We start from the raw sequence: 17,522 nt of genomic DNA on the forward strand, positions 1-17,522 counted from the left end.
TCCCTTGAACATCCAACCCAGCACCGGTAGTCGGGGTGCCAGAAGCAACTGTGCTTCAGTGCCAATTACCTCAGAGGCAGCTTGGACTCCTTCATAGGCTGCCAAGATTTCCTTCTCTGTGGGAGTGTAGTTGGCTTCAGACCCTCTGTAGCTTCGGCTCCAGAATCCCAGTGGTCGGCCACGAGTCTCACCAGGCACCTTCTGCCAGAGGCTCCAGGACAGACCATTGTTCCCGGCTGCAGAGTAGAGCACGTTCTTCACCTCTGGTCCTGTTCTGACTGGGCCAAGGGCTACCGCATGAGCGATTTCCTGCTTGATCTGGGCAAAGGCTTGCTGCTGTTCAGGGCCCCAGTGGAAATCATTCTTCTTGCGGGTAACCAGGTAGAGAGGACTCACGATCTGGCTGTACTCGGGAATGTGCATCCTCCAGAAACCTATGGCGCCTAGGAAAGCTTGTGTTTCCTTCTTGTTGGTCGGTGGAGACATCGCAGTGATCTTATTGATGACCTCAGTGGGAATCTGACGCCGTCCATCTTGCCACTTTACTCCCAGGAACTGGATCTCTTGAGCAGGTCCCTTGACTTTGCTCCTTTTGATGGCAAAGCCAGCTTCCAGGAGAATCTGGATGATTTTCTCTCCTTTCTCAAACACTTCCTTTGCTGTGTTTCCCCACACAATGATGTCATCGATGTATTGCAGATGTTCTGGGGCCTCACCCTTTTCCAATGCAGTCTGGATCAGTCCGTGGCAAATGGTGGGACTGTGCTTCCACCCCTGGGGCAGTCGATTCCAGGTGTATTGCACACCCTTCCAGGTAAAAGCAAACTGGGGCCTGCATTCTGCTGCCAAAGGAATGGAGAAGAAGGCATTGGCAATGTCAATAGTAGAGTACCACTTCGCTGCTTTGGACTCCAGCTCGTACTGAAGTTCCAACATGTCCGGCACAGCGGCGCTCAATGGTGGCGTGACCTCATTCAGGCCACGGTAGTCCACCGTCAGCCTCCATTCTCCACTGGACTTACGCACTGGCCATATAGGGCTGTTGAAAGGTGAATGGGCCTTGCTGACCACCCCTTGGCTCTCCAGTTTGCGAATCATCTCATGGATGGGAACCACAGAGTCTCTGTCGGTGCGGTATTGCCGATGGTGCACTGTTGCTGTGGCGATTGGCACCTGTTGTTCTTCAACTCTCAGCAGTCCCACAGCAGAGGGGTCATCTGAGAGGCCAGGCAATGTACTCAGTTGTCTGATATCTTCTGTCTCCACAGCAGCTATCCCAAAAGCCCAACGATGTCCTTTTGGGTCCTTGAAATACCCATTTCTGAGATAGTCTATGCCGAGAATGCACGGGGCCTCCGGGCCCGTCACGATGGGGTGTTTCTGCCACTCGTTCCCAGTTAAACTCACTTCAGCTTCCAGTACAGTCAGCTGCTGGGATCCTCCTGTCACTCCAGAAATAGAAATGGGTTCTGCTCCCACATACCTTGATGGCATCAGAGTACATTGAGCACCGGTGTCAACCAAAGCCGTGTATTTTTGTGGGTCAGATGTGCCAGGCCATCGGACCCACACAGTCCAAAAGACCCGATTCTCCCTTTCCTCTACCTGGCTAGAGGCAGGGCCCCTCTATTCCTGGTCATGTTGCATGTTGCTCCCTTCCGGTGAATATGTTCCTGAGGTCCCTTCAAGAGGATCGGTCATATTATCATTCCGGTACCGTCTGGAGTTCTGTGTGCGAGAGACCGGAGCAATATTGACTCTAGATGCGCTTCTTGTGGTAGTTGTCCCTCTTTTTAGTTCACGTACCCGAGCTGCTAAGGAGGAGGTGGGTTTTCCATCCCACTTACTCATGTCTTCTCCATGTTCCTGAAGGAAAAACCAGAGGTTACCTCGTGGGGTGTATCCTCTCTCCCTGGTTGGGGGACGCCGGCTCCTAATGGCAGAGACTCTTGTTGGTTCTGGCGAGATCAGGTAAATCTCTTCCTTAAGTTCCTTTTTCAGTTTCTGATGGCCTTCTTCAATCAAGCTCCGGACTTGCTCAGCCAAAAGACTTGTTTCCACGGATGAGACATGGGTGCGAAACGGGGCTGTGACGGTGTCCTCGTAAATCCTCAGTTTGTTCACCAAGACACCCACCCTGTCCTCCACCACCCTTCCCTCCATTGCAGCGTTGCCAGGTAACGGGAGTACATCTCTGGTCCAAGGCGTGCGAACCTCAACCACATCTGTGATGTGCACTGGACACCATCTGGGCTCTTCGGAAATCTCTCATCTTCTGAGAAAATGATCTCCAGCACAGCCAATTCCCTCAGGCACCGGATACCTTGTTCCATTGTGCTCCATTTCCCTTGGTGCACCTGGAAGTCTTCTTTACAAAGGTACCTGTCCCTTACACTTGTCAGCAGTCGCCGCCAGAGGCTGAGAGTTTCTTGGGTTCTCCCGATCCCCTGGTCAATGACCACATCCCGGGACAGAGATCCCAGCTGCCTGGCCTCACTTCCGTCCAGAATGGTGTCATTGGCTGCAGCGTCCCAGATGCGGAGCAGCCAGGTCAGGATAGACTCGTTCGTCTGGCGGGTGAATTCCCTCCGCAGGTCTCGCAGCTCACCCAGGGATAGCGACCGAGTGATGATCTCTGGCTCTGCCTCTTCTGCTGGGTGCGAAGGTCCTGCTGCATCCTCGTCAGTCACTATGCGGACTGATTTGCTTTTTGATTTCTTCTTCTGAAGGGGGGCAACTGCAATCGGTTTAGGCTGTTCTGGTTCAGTAACAGTTTGTGTGGAGATGCTGACAGCGCCTTTGGTTTTTTCCTCCTCTGTGTCAGTCTGCGTGGACATAGACGCTGCAGTCTTGCGTCTGGGTTCTTTCTCCTCTGCATCAGTCTGCGTGGACATGGACGCTGTGGTCTTGTGTCTGGGTTCTTTCTCCTCTGCGTCAGTCTGCGTAGACATGGATGCTACAGTCTTGCATCTGGGTTCTTTCTCCTCTGCGTCAGTCTGCGTAGGGATGGATGCTGTCACTATGCTTTTGGTTCCTTTCTTCTTTGCGACAATCTGTGTAGACATTGTGCTTGTTGCTCGGCTCTTTTTTTTCCTCTCATCCTGGGGATGCTGTGCCATAGCTCTGATCCTAAGCATGGTGTACACAGTGCAGGTCATAGAGAAAAAAGAGAAGAGAACTGACAAGAAGATTATGCCATCCTTAACATCCACAGGGAACTCAATATTTTCAAAAACTGCTGTGTCCGGTCTGAAAGGCTGGAAAAAAGCATTCTTTAATCCTCCCCCCAGGGGCTGGGTATGATTGTTGAAGCCCCAGATGTAGCAGCCTAAAGTAGGACAAGCAGATAAAGTTGAGTATATATTCCGAATTATGTTCATTGTCTCGGAGGTTATCATGCAGTAGGCATAATAGACTAATAAAGCAAATTTTATACCATACCCTGGTCTACACAGGAGCATTGCAATCGGCAGATAGCTCCCCATGTGCGGAAAAATATAGAGAGCCAGGTACAAGACCCATGTAAGAATGTTAAACATCATAGTGAGTAGGTGGCTTCTACAATACGAAATTGTAATTCTGACTTTTCTCAGCAGCCAGCCCCACATTGGGCGCCAAATTATGTACTAGTTTGAAAACAAACCAGTGGGAGGCACCAAGTCAGAATAACAATTTAATGGGGAAGTTAAAGAAAAGGAAAGAAAAAACAACTAAAAGAAAACACTGGTTCAAACTGACAGAGTCAAGATACAACCTGAGTCCCTGTTAGGCAGGGTGGTGGTAGCAGTCTGCTAGAATTATGGCTGCAGTCCTCTGAAGCGGTGATCCTGTAGAAAAGAGGGTCTGCTCTTCCTCAGAAGGTCCAGTGGTGGCTGTGTAGCTCCTGTCCTCTGGAAATCCAGTGGAAAGGTCTCCTCTCTGGTTTTCAACCTCAGCTTATATCCACACTGGGATGCTTGGTTCCTCCCTCTGGGTGGAGCATCTCACAATGGGGTAATGAGTCATAAGGCCAGGTGTTGATTGGGCTCATTAACAGATGATAGTCCAGAGGGAGTTATCTATGAGTCATGCGGCAGGACAATGATGGGCCATTAACAGCAAGATAGTCTGGGGGGAGGAGGCAAGGAAACACTGCCCCACCTGATTTCAACGGCTGATGGGGATGGTAATAGAATACACTGCAACCCAGGACAGTAGTAAGTTTTTAGAACAATACCCCCACTGAGAACTGAAGTAGAGTACTAGTGACTGAAGTCAGTGCATGTCTTAAGAATAATTCTTTTAGGCCCTGGGCCCTGGGCGAGTGGTTTCCCCTGTTGAGCAGTGATTTAACCAGCTGAGGAGCTGCAGACAGACACCCACACTCTGCTGAATTTGATGGACATAAGCAGCCACTTGGAAGTTGAGCATGTGGTTAAGTGCTTTTCTCAGCAGGGGCTCTGGCTGAGTTTTGAATGTCACTGTTATATGTCTTTCCAATATAAGAAAAATATGTTTTCTGCATCTCTTTATTACAGAGTCTGTTCATTCTTTTGACACTCTTATGCTCCCTTTTCCCATAAGAAATTAAATTGTCTTTTCTACAACATTCTTTTCTACTACAGCCAGTAACTCCATCTTTGAAAAGAGGCTCAGGGATGGAAAGGAGCAGAAGAAGAACAGATGAGGTGTTTAAAAACTTTCATTCATATGTCCTTAGTAATGAAGTGCAAGGGGAAAGAAATTCAGAGCATGTGTAATGCATAAGTTGAATGATTTCTAAATAGGATTGTTTCCACATTTTCTATGAGCCATCAATAGCTTTTTAATGGTCCATCCCCAAATCCTGAGAGATGGTAGAATGTGCATTGATGCCCATCTGGTGTTCTGATGGGCTCCCATGATAGACAGAGGCATTTTTATTTTACTTTAGTTTTTCCAGGAACATATTCTTTTTCTTTCAGAATAAAACCCTGCTTGCAAAAAAATTACTCCCCAAAAGAGGATGGGAAGTATCTTACTAACTTTCATTTTCCTTTCAACCAAATTCCCTGTGAACTTCTTCATAAAGGTGGTGTGGATGTGCATAATTCAGATGCCAGATCTTGCTAAACCAAAGAAAAATGTCTTTTAAATTTGCATGTAGAAGCTTTAGGCTGTAAGAGATCAGACAAGGTCAGTGTCTGCCAGTCAGCTGACATAGTCTCAATTCTAAGCTGAGTCTGTATATTAACCCAGACCCAAACTGATTTCAGAAAAAACACATGAAATGGATTTTCTGAGTCCTAAGGTAATAGGTGCAGGTGACCTGTTAACACAGATTAGAATTTTCCTAATTTCCCAAGTGGGAGTTAAACATAATTCTAGATTTAATAACTTGCATTACAAGTACACATAAATGGCCTTTAAAAAATGAGAAATTTTGCTTTTGAAGCAGAACCATGAAGGTTGCAGCTGTATCTGTAATTTTGCAGTGTATCCTGTTTCTCTGGGTATGCATAACAAAGATTTGTCACTTTCTTCTTCTCAGAAGGTGAGAGGCATGATTCCGTGTGTCCCGTGTCCAGGTTATTTGGTATTCTTTGATCCCAGTTCTGATGTTTTGGTCATCTCACAACTCTTGCTGGGTTCCTGGCTTTTGTGTTTTGTGTTTGCTTGGCAGGGAGTGATGGAGAAAAGTCCCGGTCACTGCTTAGACCTTTATGGGCTGCTGCACACACTTTAGAGGGAAGGAGGAGTAACAGGTAGTTTGACGTAGAAACTACTCTGCCTTGTGATTTTATGCTATTTTGAGACACCCCCCCCCCCCCCCCACCTTGGATATTCTTGCTCTTAGTAAGGTATTATTACATCTTTTAAAGAAACTTCTCCTCCCGAGGTATCCCATAGCAGCATCTCAGGCTTTTAATCCAAGAAAGTTGCACAGCAGCAGAAACAGCTCAAGCTGGGTACCTTTGGGGAGGGACCCTGAAAAAACAAGTTCCTGGGCAATTAAACAGTCTGAGTTTCCAAACACTTGTGTGGCAGTTCAGACCAATAATATCAGGGTCTGGGGTCTTCCTGTTGCTCATCAGGTCTCTTCGTTGTCTCTGGGTGGTCTATTTTGTTATCGTATTTTAGCTCTGAGGCTGTGTTTTCTGCTGATAGCTGGAACTTCCTTATCTTCCAGCTCCAGCCATCTCTTGGGTCCCTCTTTCAGGGAAGTAGATAAAGGCTCAGAAGTTCAACATATCTGCATGACAGTTCACAGCCTCGAGCCTAAGGATTCAGCCGATTTAGTAACTAGTGATAAGCAGACAGCTTCAGTCCCATGTTCAATATTCCTTAACAGCATCCATCACAATCTTCTTGCTCTTCATCCATCTTGCTTGTCATCTGGCTGGAACTCCTCTAGCTTGTCACCCCCTTGAAAGAAATTTCACATCTTAAATGGCTTGCCATAGAGGGGGAAACACAAAGTGCCAGAATAAAAACTTCATTACTTGTATCAGAGTCAGGGAACTAAATGTTTCTTTACCATTAACAAATCTGCTGTAGATTGGATGAAAATGAATTATATTCCCACCTGGCAATTCTCTGCAGCAAAATTCTGCTAATGCCCTGTGAAAATGTGAGTATGGTCTTTGATATGGCTGCTGGCCCAATTGCTGGGATTTTCACAACATATTTAGGTTATGTGTATGATCCTGTATCTCATAAAGTGGATGACCAAGACTCATGGCTGAGGTCTGTTCTGATTCTTGCTTGCTTCTGTTGTCTTTTTGCTGTGCTCTTTAGTTTGGGGTTTTTTACATTTTACAGTGGGTAATGCACATGTCTGAAGGAATATGGAAGTTTCTGTCCTTCTCTGCCGTGTTCTGCAGGTTTTTTCTTCCCACTGTGGATAGTCCATGCATGGAGATGGCTGGAGACAGAGGGCAGCCAGCACAGGTTCGGCTGTACAGACAAAATACCCAGCTAATTGTAATCAAATACATTCCATCCTAAGAAGCACTTCATGGTCCACCTACTTCTCCGTAGAAAGCTTCCTGTCAGCATTAGCTCTGCTGAAAAAACCCCAAACCTTCTCCAGCAGGAATCCTGTGGGCAAACAGGAAGACAAGCACTGTGAAAGATACACATTAAAGTGAACTCTAGTTTGCATTTCAGAAACTCTTTTACAGTGAACTAAGCTGAAGGCTGTCATGGATTTGAAGACCCTCATTGACTGTGATGATTTCTGGCTGGAAGGATTTGTTTATTTTGTTATTTAAGAGATTGTCCCTCTTTGTTTTTCCTGTGTGATGAGAATTGCAGAAATAAACTTCTGCCCTGCTCTGGCTGGAACTGTGTGTGCCTCAAAACTTTTCGCAGAGCATGTTCACATACCATGTTGTATATTTTTGCTTTAATTTTTAAACAACAAAAAAAAGACTTTTAGAGAAATCATTGCTAGATGGTGTGCATAGGAGTAAAGTTAAGTGCTTAGGAAGCCAGTCTTTCTCCTTCTCCATCTTCCTTCCTTTTCCCACCTAAACCCAAATAAATTTAGTCACATGAAATATCTGAAACAGAGCTGACAGACACCTTGCTGGGCTCTTCCCCTTGCCTTTGCAGCATGAGGGCAAAGCAAGCACAGGTGATGCTCTAATGCCAGCCAAAACATGCTACAGCCCCTGAAAGAAGCAAGCAGTTGGAGGCACCTAAAAAGCCATGACTTTCAGGAGTTCTGAACAAAGCAACACTCTGTATTTGGGGGTGGATCGTGGTGGTTACTGCCCAGTGCTCCAATTTACTCTCTGTAAGAGGAAGTGGGAAGTAAGAAAGCACAAGAGCCAGCAGATGGCTTATCCTTTTCCTCTTGCTGACCAAAGGAACAGCTCTGACCAGTGGGTAAATCACTCCTGTTTTTCTGATGAGATGGCCCAGCAATCCCTGCCAGATTTAGCTGCAGCTCTTTGACTCTCCACTCAGAAACCTGTGGAGGGAAACTTGTCTCTGATGCTGAAGGAGAGGACATCACTTACCTCACCCAAAGCATTCAAGGTCCTTATATGCTGAACTCCTTTTAGGCAGCTAAAGCCAACTAATGCCTCCAAACAAACTGACTATACTATTAATCAAGCAAGAGAAAAGTGAACTAAGCTGTACAGATAGCTCCACCACCTTAACATTATTCCTTTGATTCAAGTTAAAACAACAGTAGTGTTGCAGAAAGGGACCAGATGGTTGCTGGTTGGAAATTTGAGTCTGAGTCAGCAGGACCCTGGCAGCCAGGAGGGACATCCCTGTGCTGGGGACATCAGGCCCAGCATTGGCAGCCAGGCCAGGAAGGGGATTGTCCCTCTCTGCTCTGCGCTGCGGTGGCCTCACCTGGAGTATTGTGTGCAGTTTTGGGTTGTTTCCTTTTGTTCTTAACACCAGCAGGAATGCACATATCTTCTCTTTATTCCTCTTCTTCTTTTTTTTGGCGGTAATGATGGAGTTAGATGTTACACATTAATATCTAGCATGGAGAGATCTATGTCTTCTACATCCTACAAATTTTAATGCCCCCCATTAATGCTCTCCCTTCGTAGAAGCCAAAAAACATTGAAAGAAGAGGCAGAAAGTATTAGTTTTGCTGTGACAATAATGTTCAGGAATAAGGATGGGACAAAGTAGAGCACTCTTGGTTCCATTGACTCCCTGCTCCAAGAAAGGTGTTTTAATGGCATGGTAGTACTTCAAGGGCTGAAAACATTATTGAGACAAACATAATAACCCCCCTTATTGGCCTACTAGATCTATGAAGAACTTCAGTTCTTCACAGCATGTGTTTGAGCTGTCACTAGTGCTTATTCTACTGAAATCAATGAGCTCCTCCACGAGACAAGTAGTTATTCCCAGTTTTGAGATGAAGGCCACCAGTCAAAAAAACCCCATAATTTTTTCCAAAGGTAAAAAAAAAAAAAGAAAAAAAGAAAAAAAGAGAAAAAGAATAAGAGACCATGAGCAAAATCAGCAATAGAAGACTGATCTTCATCCTCAGACCATGCTCCATCTTGGAGTCCACACTGCTTCTCAGATGCTTCTTTTGGTAATTTATATATGCCAAGGGGAAGAAATATGAGATAAGACAGGGGCTTTAAAAACGTGTGACTGTACTTCTGTGTTTAAAATAATTCCCATGCAGCTCAGTATCTTCCTAGTGCTTTATACCCTGATGATTGATAAATCTCCTAGCACTAGGGAAAAAAAAGCTTTTAGCGTTACAGAAGGGTTTCTCTTACAAGCTAACAGTCCCATTGTGGTCATCACCATCTCTTCCTCCATCCCAGGCAGTTTTTTTCAAAAGCAAGAGCCTAGGAAACAAAAGTTACAGAGATTTTTGCAATTTTTTTTTTTTAGGGAAATGAAGGATGAGTATATCTATCAGACATGCAAACAGAGGCTGCTGCAGGAATCTACGAGACATTGCCAAGGCAATCATCACTTTTCTGCAGAGATCATAAGCGCACAACTGATATTTCACAGTGAAAAATCTATTGGCTTATTCTTTTGTATTGTGAAGCATAGGTGACTTTGCAGTAAATGAACATAATGGGTTATTGTGTCACGATTACACCTGTTTGCCACCCTGGAAACAGCACTTCCGTTTTCAACTGCTCCAAGTGCATTAGTAGAAAGTCCAGGCATTGCCAGGGAACTCATTATATTGGGAACTGACTTAATTTTTAATCTGAGTTACAGAAATGTCCCTTAGTGTCCTGATACATTTAATATTTACTGCTTCAAGCAGGCAGGTCTCAGGTGGGAGAGAAGAGTAATTCCTTTCTGCAGTCTGCTGGAGTTATTTCTAACTCTAGTTAAAGTGGCGAGTTTCTTGCAGCTGCTTTTCAAAAGGAGAAGTGTGTGACATGTGAATCAATTTGAATCAGGCCCAGGGGGCTACAAAAGTGTATCTGTAGAAAAGCTTGGCTTTCACTTACTACAGTGTCACACAAATATACCTCCTTCATATAATTTACTCACTTGGAGACACAGTAGAACCAAATACACTTTTTTGGCTCTAGGGAGTGCTAGGACCACTTTTGAAACCAGCAGCAGCAAAAGAAATGTGTTTGCCTCTGTGGTCCTGTGTATTGCCCTGGCTGGTTTAGCGGAATATATGATTCAAGAGGCTAAAAGAAAAAAGCTTCTGATTCTGCATTTTCTCTACCTTTATCCATCTTCCTCATTGCAATACTTAATTTCTCCTTACTGTAGAAATCTTGTGAGCTTCCTTATCCAGAAGGCTGGAAGTTTCATGTTTGTTCCCTATACAGCATAAACAAAGTCGATCTGGTTGTTTCCTTTCCCGCTGCCATCAACAAATCAGCTGTTTCAGGCCATCCCTTCCCTTTGCTTTTGCATGAAAGCAAAGCAGAGCCTGTTACCCCTGTTTCCTCCACCTTTGTAGCCTCTTAGTGCTGCTTCTTTGTTAAAACACACAAGAGGTTGTGAAATTCTCTGTGCTGCAGGGTTCTCACATCTCTTCCAGAAACGCCAGCTGACAGAGAGATACAAAGCACCTTAGCTGAAAAAAGGGAAATTTTTGCCGTTAGTCTGTGATGTTGACTTGTTGAGCCATAGGATTTTATGTCAACCAATTAGCCGTTTTTATCCTTTCATTTCGACTTCTTGGCGTTGGAATGAGGAAAGCAAAATGCTGTAATAAAGCAGCTGTGTGAGATGTATCTGTATGTCTGTGGTCTTCTGCCACTCTCCTGAATCGGTTGACCTTATTTTCTAAGTTAGAAGGTCTCTGAGGCAAGTGGAGGATAAACGGATGAGAAAATGGATTTTCCCCTCTGCAGAAGCTGATATGTATAAGCATCAGCAACAGTAAGGAAATTATTCTCATATCTTACTTTAATAATTGATCTGCTCAGCTATTTGCAGACCTCCTTCCAGGGTCACTACCCACAGGATCTGTCTGCTGTACTGATCCAGCCACCAGAAAACAGAGTTCACGTGGCCTCTGTATGAAAAAAATATTGGAGAAAACTGCCTCTGTCATGGGGCTTCAGCTGATCTCCTGTGCTCGGTCCTGCACTCAGAGCCATCCCAGGAGCTGAATCTGAGTGTCAGCAAAAAGATCCCCCTCCTCGGCAATGACTTTTTTTCCAACCTTGAGTAATTAGCAACTTGTGCTTCATCCTAAGGAGCAAAGCCTGCCCCACTGAGTCCATGTGTTCTGAAAGCTAAGAGCAAAACAAAATTAGGTTTCTTCACCTCCAGACCCTAGAGCCCCTACATTTGGAGATTGCGTGCCAGGGGAGAGTGCCAGCCAAATTCCTTCCTCTGCAGGATTTTCTGAGTCTTTAGAGTATTAAGTATAAGTTAAAACACCTGGGGGGTTTACCTTCTTCCTCTCTTTCCCCCTCTTCTTCTCTGATTCATCTAGTTAAATCAATCTCTGTATGAGGAAGATGTATTCCAGCCCACGGGACACTACCTGAGTGAGGCTTTTCACCTCACCTCACCCCATAAAACTACTCCTGGATTTCAAATCTTATTAGTAACCCTGTCTCCCGTTCTCTGTTTGCTTTTATGTGCTCAGGGTGCCTTTTCTTCTATTCTTAAACTTCTTGTGTATTAGCTGAAGCCATAATTCTTATGAAGGTGTCCATAGGAATGAAAATGCTACAGGGCAAATGCATCCTTAATTTAAGAATATCGTTATCAGGGAAACAGAAGAAGGTTACAAATCCTGGAAGGGATTTGTGACTCCACAGGCTACGAGAACAGTCTGTGAGAACAACAAGCACTCTCTACATGCAGCTGTGACCTCTGAAAGCAACCTCCTGAATCCTGCAGAGCCCCTGCTGTGCTGAGGTTTCTCTGTATGTAAGCACAAGCTGGTTAAGCTCCTTTTGGGTTTCTAATCCTCGCTTAGGAATAATTCCAGAACAGCATCTGAAATGATGCTTTGAGTCTTGGAAAATCCTTATATTCCTGACCCCTCTTCACGACAGATTTTTAGGGTTGAAAATGCATCACTGAAAATAATGAGCAGATTTGGGACTTCTGAAGAAAGATGATGCCCCTTTGCTAACTGCTGTGTGGAAAAGTGTGTTTGTTGGTGTGTGTGTGCACCATTATCTCACACACCGGAGTGGAGGCTTGTGCTTGTATGTGTCTAGATCAAGGTTTTGCATGTGACTTCTTGTAGGCTGATTACTTTCTGTGTCCCTCTGATCTGGAAAAGGCAGCTGGTGTGATTCCTTGTAGGTTCAAGCGTGGAATGTAAAACCACTTCCTTTTTTAATCTTTTGTGAAGCATTTTGTCTTGCTTGGCTTTTCTGTGTGCTGTTGTATCATAAATGGTAATAACTGGAGAACAGGCAGGAATATTTTATGATGAAGGTTAATTTGCTCCTTTCAGACTATGAAGCACCATCCATGGTTGGAGCCCTTATGTCCTTCTCGACCAGGAGCAAATGACAACTTGAACTCACACAGGTGCTTTTCGGCAGCAGCTCACCTGCAAACAGGAATGTGTGTTGCAGTTAAGGTTAAAGCCTGAAATGCTGACCTGATGCAGAGGAAACTTGGCTGTGACTGATGCTCAGTGAGGGGGAAGTAGTAAGAAGAAAAATGGCATTCAGATGCGAATTTCTTCGAGGTGGATAATAAATTAGGATCCTGGGTTAGTGTGAAAACTGGAAACACACAAAAAGCTGCTATAAAAATGCAATTGTGTCCTATTGACAAAGCAGTATATTTTTATTTATGAATAGAAGATACAAAGTATTCTAGCTAAAAGCATCAATGTTAAAGCCATACTATGCTTTATACTGGATTCCTGTTCCATATTGGATTATATATATACATATATAAAATATATGTATATATATATATATATATATATACTGGATTCCATCTCCACACCCACACAGAACTTGCCATCAAGACAAAAAAATCTGGATTCCTTAATAAACTTTAAAGTCTCAGGTTGACATGCAGAAATCCTCGAGGATATAGGATGTGTGCTCTGCTTTGATGAAAACTATGACTCTAAAGTGTTTGTTAAAACTACTGGGCCAAACTCTACTCTCAAACCAACCAGGTACCCAGCCACAGAATCACAGAAGCTTTCTGCTTCTGTGCAGGAATCAGGAACTTGATACAGCTTCATGAGCTAAAGGGGTTTCAAAAATTCATCTTTGCAAAATTTCATCTATATTGTAACTAATGGACTTGCAGTCATTTCCTTGGCGAGTGCTATTTGTGTGGCTGTCTCGGTTTTGAAAGACAGGTGTCTGCTAAGGAAGGCAGAAGCCCCCCTTGAAGTGGCAGATATAACCCTTTTTCCCTCCAAATTATTATATTTTGAAATCAAGGGCCTTTAGGCAGAGATGTGGGAAATAGGAATAACAGTTCTTTACTATATATATATATATATATGTATATGTATATAACCAGTCAAACAAAACAACAACAACTCTGGCAGTAACAGCACACACAAACCCAGTGCCAGCCTTCTCGGCTGTCAGGCCCTTTCCCCTGGGGTGCAGTTCCGCTCGCAGCCGGCAGGGGCGCTGGCGGCTCCCGGTGAGCAGGGCAGGTGCGATGGTTCCCCCGCGGCTGCAGGGGGCGCTCCGGAGCGAGCTCGGGAAACACGCGGCAATGGCGGCCTGGGATCCCGGGAAGGGAAGGAACAAAGGCTTCACAAACCCCTGGGCAGCCGATCCCGGACTCTCAGGAGCAGCAGGCTGGGAACGGCAGGCAGGAGCGGCAGGCTAGAGCGGCAGGCAGGAGCGGCAGGGACGAACGCAAATCCCGGGTGGCAGGCGAGATGTATCCAGATGGGAGAACCCCACGGATGCCCAGGCAGGCAGGGCGAGCAGGGCTACAGCGTAGCGAAAGCTCGAAGCAGCAGCAGCGGGGCAGGGCAGCCACAGCTCGGCCTCCAGCAGGGCAGGGAAAGCGGCTTTTGGGGTCCCGGCGTTGTTTCCAGCAGGAAGAGAAGAACGGCCAAAAAGAAAGAAGCAGCAGCTCCTTTCTCTGCAGCTTCTCTCTCCGGACGCTCAGAGCGAACTGCCCCCACACCCAGGTGTAGACAAGAAAGTAGCCAGGCCCGCCCCACTCCCTTTTTGTCTTTCTTAAGTACAGCTATTTGTCCCCTAGCAACATGCATATGGGAGAAAATTCCTTTAACAGAAAAAAAAAAAACCCTAAGACTAAACTAAAACCCCAACATTATCCACCCCGAATTTTTTCCCATACTAACATGTTACATGAAACTTAACTTTTTTTCTTAACCATATAAATCTATGCATTACCCAAATTATATACAAATATACATGCTGATAGTGATACAAGTACAGAGCCATGGGTAGTTCACCCTAAAACAAGGTCCCCTTGAGGTAAGCATCGGGTCTCTCCATCCTTTTGCATCACCCACCAGGTGCAACCTGGTCCCTGAGCAAAAACGACCCCACGGATGGGTTTGTCTTTGCTCAAGGCAGACTTTACCCAAACAGTTTTTCCAAGCATACCTCTCATGTGCACCACTGGAACCTTATCTCCGTCTGTTGTTTGTAGGGGTTCGGATTGGGCAGGGCCTGCTCGGCTGGTGGAGCCTCGGGTGTTAACTAACCAGGTGGCTCTTGCTAAATGCATCTCCCAGTTTTTTAAAGTCCCCCCACCCAGTGCCTTCAAAGTGGTTTTAAGCAATCCATTACACCGCTCAACCTTCCCAGCTGCTGGTGCATGGTAAGGGATGTGGTACACCCACTCTATGCCATGTTCTCTAGCCCAGGTGTTTATAAGGCTGTTCTTGAAATGAGTCCCATTGTCAGACTCGATTCTCTCAGGGGTGCCATGCCTCCAAAGGACTTGCTTTTCCAGGCCCAGGATGGTGTTCCGGGCAGTAGCGTGAGGCACAGGGTAGGTCTCCAGCCATCCAGTGGTGGCTTCTACCATTGTGAGCACATAGCGCTTGCCTTGGCGGGTTTGAGGCAGTGTGATGTAATCAATCTGCCAGGCCTCCCCATACTTGTATTTGGACCATCGCCCACCGTACCACAGAGGCTTCACCCGCTTGGCCTGCTTGATCGCAGCGCATGTCTCACAATCATGGATAACCTGGGAGATACTGTCCATGGTTAGATCCACCCCTCGGTCTCGTGCCCACTTATAGGTGGCATCTCTGCCCTGATGACCTGAGGCATCATGGGCCCATCGAGCTAGGAACAGTTCTCCTTTATGTTGCCAATCTAAGTCTATCTGGGACACCTCTATTTTCGCAGCCTGATCTACCTGTTTGTTGTTACGATGTTCTTCATTAGCCCGGCTCTTGGGGATGTGAGCATCTACATGACGGACCTTCACGGATAGCTTCTCTACCCGAGTGGCAATGTCTTTCCACTCTTCAGCAGCCCAGATTGGTTTTCCTCTGCGCTGCCAGTTTGCCTTATTCCACCTTTCCAGCCAACCCCACAGAGCATTGGCTACCATCCATGAATCAGTGTAGAGGTAGAGCTTTGGCCACTTCTCTCTTTCAGCTATGTCCAGAGCTAATTGGACAGCTTTGAGCTCAGCAAATTGGCTCGATCCACCTTCTCCTTCAGTAGCCTGTGCAACTTGTCGTGTGGGGCTCCATACAGCGGCTTTCCATTTCCGGCTAGCGCCTACAATTCGGCAGGAACCATCAGTGAAGAGGGCGTATTGTCTTTCACTCTCTGGTAGCTCGTTATATGGTGGGGCTTCTTCAGCACGTGTCACCTGCTCCGCTTCTTCTTCAGAAGATAACCCAAAAGTCTCACCTTCCGGCCAGTTCGTAATTATTTCCAAGATCCCAGGGCGACTTGGGTTTCCAATTCGGGCGCGCTGCGTGATGAGGGCAATCCATTTGCTCCAAGTAGCGTCGGTGGCGTGATGCGTGGAGGGAACCTTTCCTTTGAACATCCACCCCAGCACCGGTAGTCGGGGTGCCAGGAGGAGTTGTGCCTCTGTGCCAATTACTTCTGAGGCAGCCTGGACTCCTTCATAAGCTGCCAGGATTTCCTTCTCTGTGGGAGTGTAGTTGGCTTCAGACCCTCTGTAGCTTCGGCTCCAGAATCCCAGTGGTCGGCCCCGAGTCTCACCAGGCACCTTCTGCCAGAGGCTCCAGGACAGACCATTGTTCCCGGCTGCAGAGTAGAGCACGTTCTTCACCTCTGGTCCTGTCCTGACTGGGCCAAGGGCTACGGCGTGAGCAATTTCCTGTTTGATCTGGGCGAAGGCTTGCTGCTGTTCAGGGCCCCAGTGGAAATCGTTCTTCTTGCGGGTAACCAGGTAGAGAGGACTCACGATCTGGCTGTACTCGGGAATGTGCATCCTCCAGAAACCTATAGCGCCTAGGAAAGCTTGTGTTTCCTTCTTGTTGGTCGGTGGAGACATTGCTGTGATCTTATTGATGACCTCAGTAGGAATCTGACGCCGTCCATCTTGCCACTTTACTCCCAGGAACTGGATCTCTCGGGCAGGTCCCTTGACCTTGCTCTTCTTGATGGCAAAACCAGCTTGCAGGAGAATTTGAATTATTCTCTCTCCTTTCTCAAACACTTCGGTCGCGGTGTTCCCCCACACAATGATGTCATCAATGTACTGCAGATGTTCTGGAGCCCCACCCTTTTCTAGTGCAGTCTGGATCAGTCCATGACAGATGGTGGGACTGTGCTTCCACCCCTGGGGCAGTCGGTTCCAGGTGTACTGCACGCCCCTCCATGTGAAGGCAAACTGAGGCCTGCACTCTGCTGCCAGAGGAATAGAGAAGAATGCATTGGCAATGTCAATAGTGGCGTACCACTTTGCTGCTTTGGACTCCAGCTCGTACTGGAGCTCCAACATGTCCGGCACGGCAGCGCTCAGCGGTGGAGTCACTTCATTCAGGGCACGATAGTCCACAGTCAGTCTCCATTCCCCATCAGACTTGCGCACAGGCCAGATGGGGCTGTTGAAGGGTGAGTGGGTCTTGCTGACCACCCCTTGGCTCTCCAGCTCGCGGATCATCTTGTGGATGGGGATCACAGCATCTCGATTTGTCCGATACTGCCGGCGGTGCACTGTCGAGGTGGCAATTGGCACACGTTGCTCTTCCACTTTCAGGAGCCCAACTGCAGAAGGATTCTCAGATAGTCCAGACAGGGTGTTCAATTGCCTAATGCCCTCTGCCTCCACAGCAGCAATACCAAATGCCCACCTGAGTCCTTTTGGGTCTTTGTAATAGCCATTCCGGAGGAAGTCTATGCCCAGAATACACGGGGCCTCTGGGCCGGTCACAATCGGATGCTTTTGCCACTCCTTCCCAGTCAGGCTCACCTCAGCTTCCAAAAGGGTCAACTGCTGTGATCCCCCGGTCACCCCAGCGATGGATACAGGTTCTGCCCCCACATGTCCCGATGGCATTAAAGTACACTGTGCCCCAGTATCAACCAATGCATCATATTTTTGTGGCTCTGATGTGCCAGGCCATCGGATCCACACCGTCCAGAAAACTCGGTTCTCCCGTGCCTCTTCCTGGCTAGAGGCAGGGCCCCTCTAGCCCTGGTTAT

This window comes from Coloeus monedula (genome assembly GCF_965178545.1).
Source record: "Coloeus monedula genome assembly, chromosome: Z".
NCBI classification, from domain to species: Eukaryota; Metazoa; Chordata; class Aves; order Passeriformes; family Corvidae; genus Coloeus; species Coloeus monedula.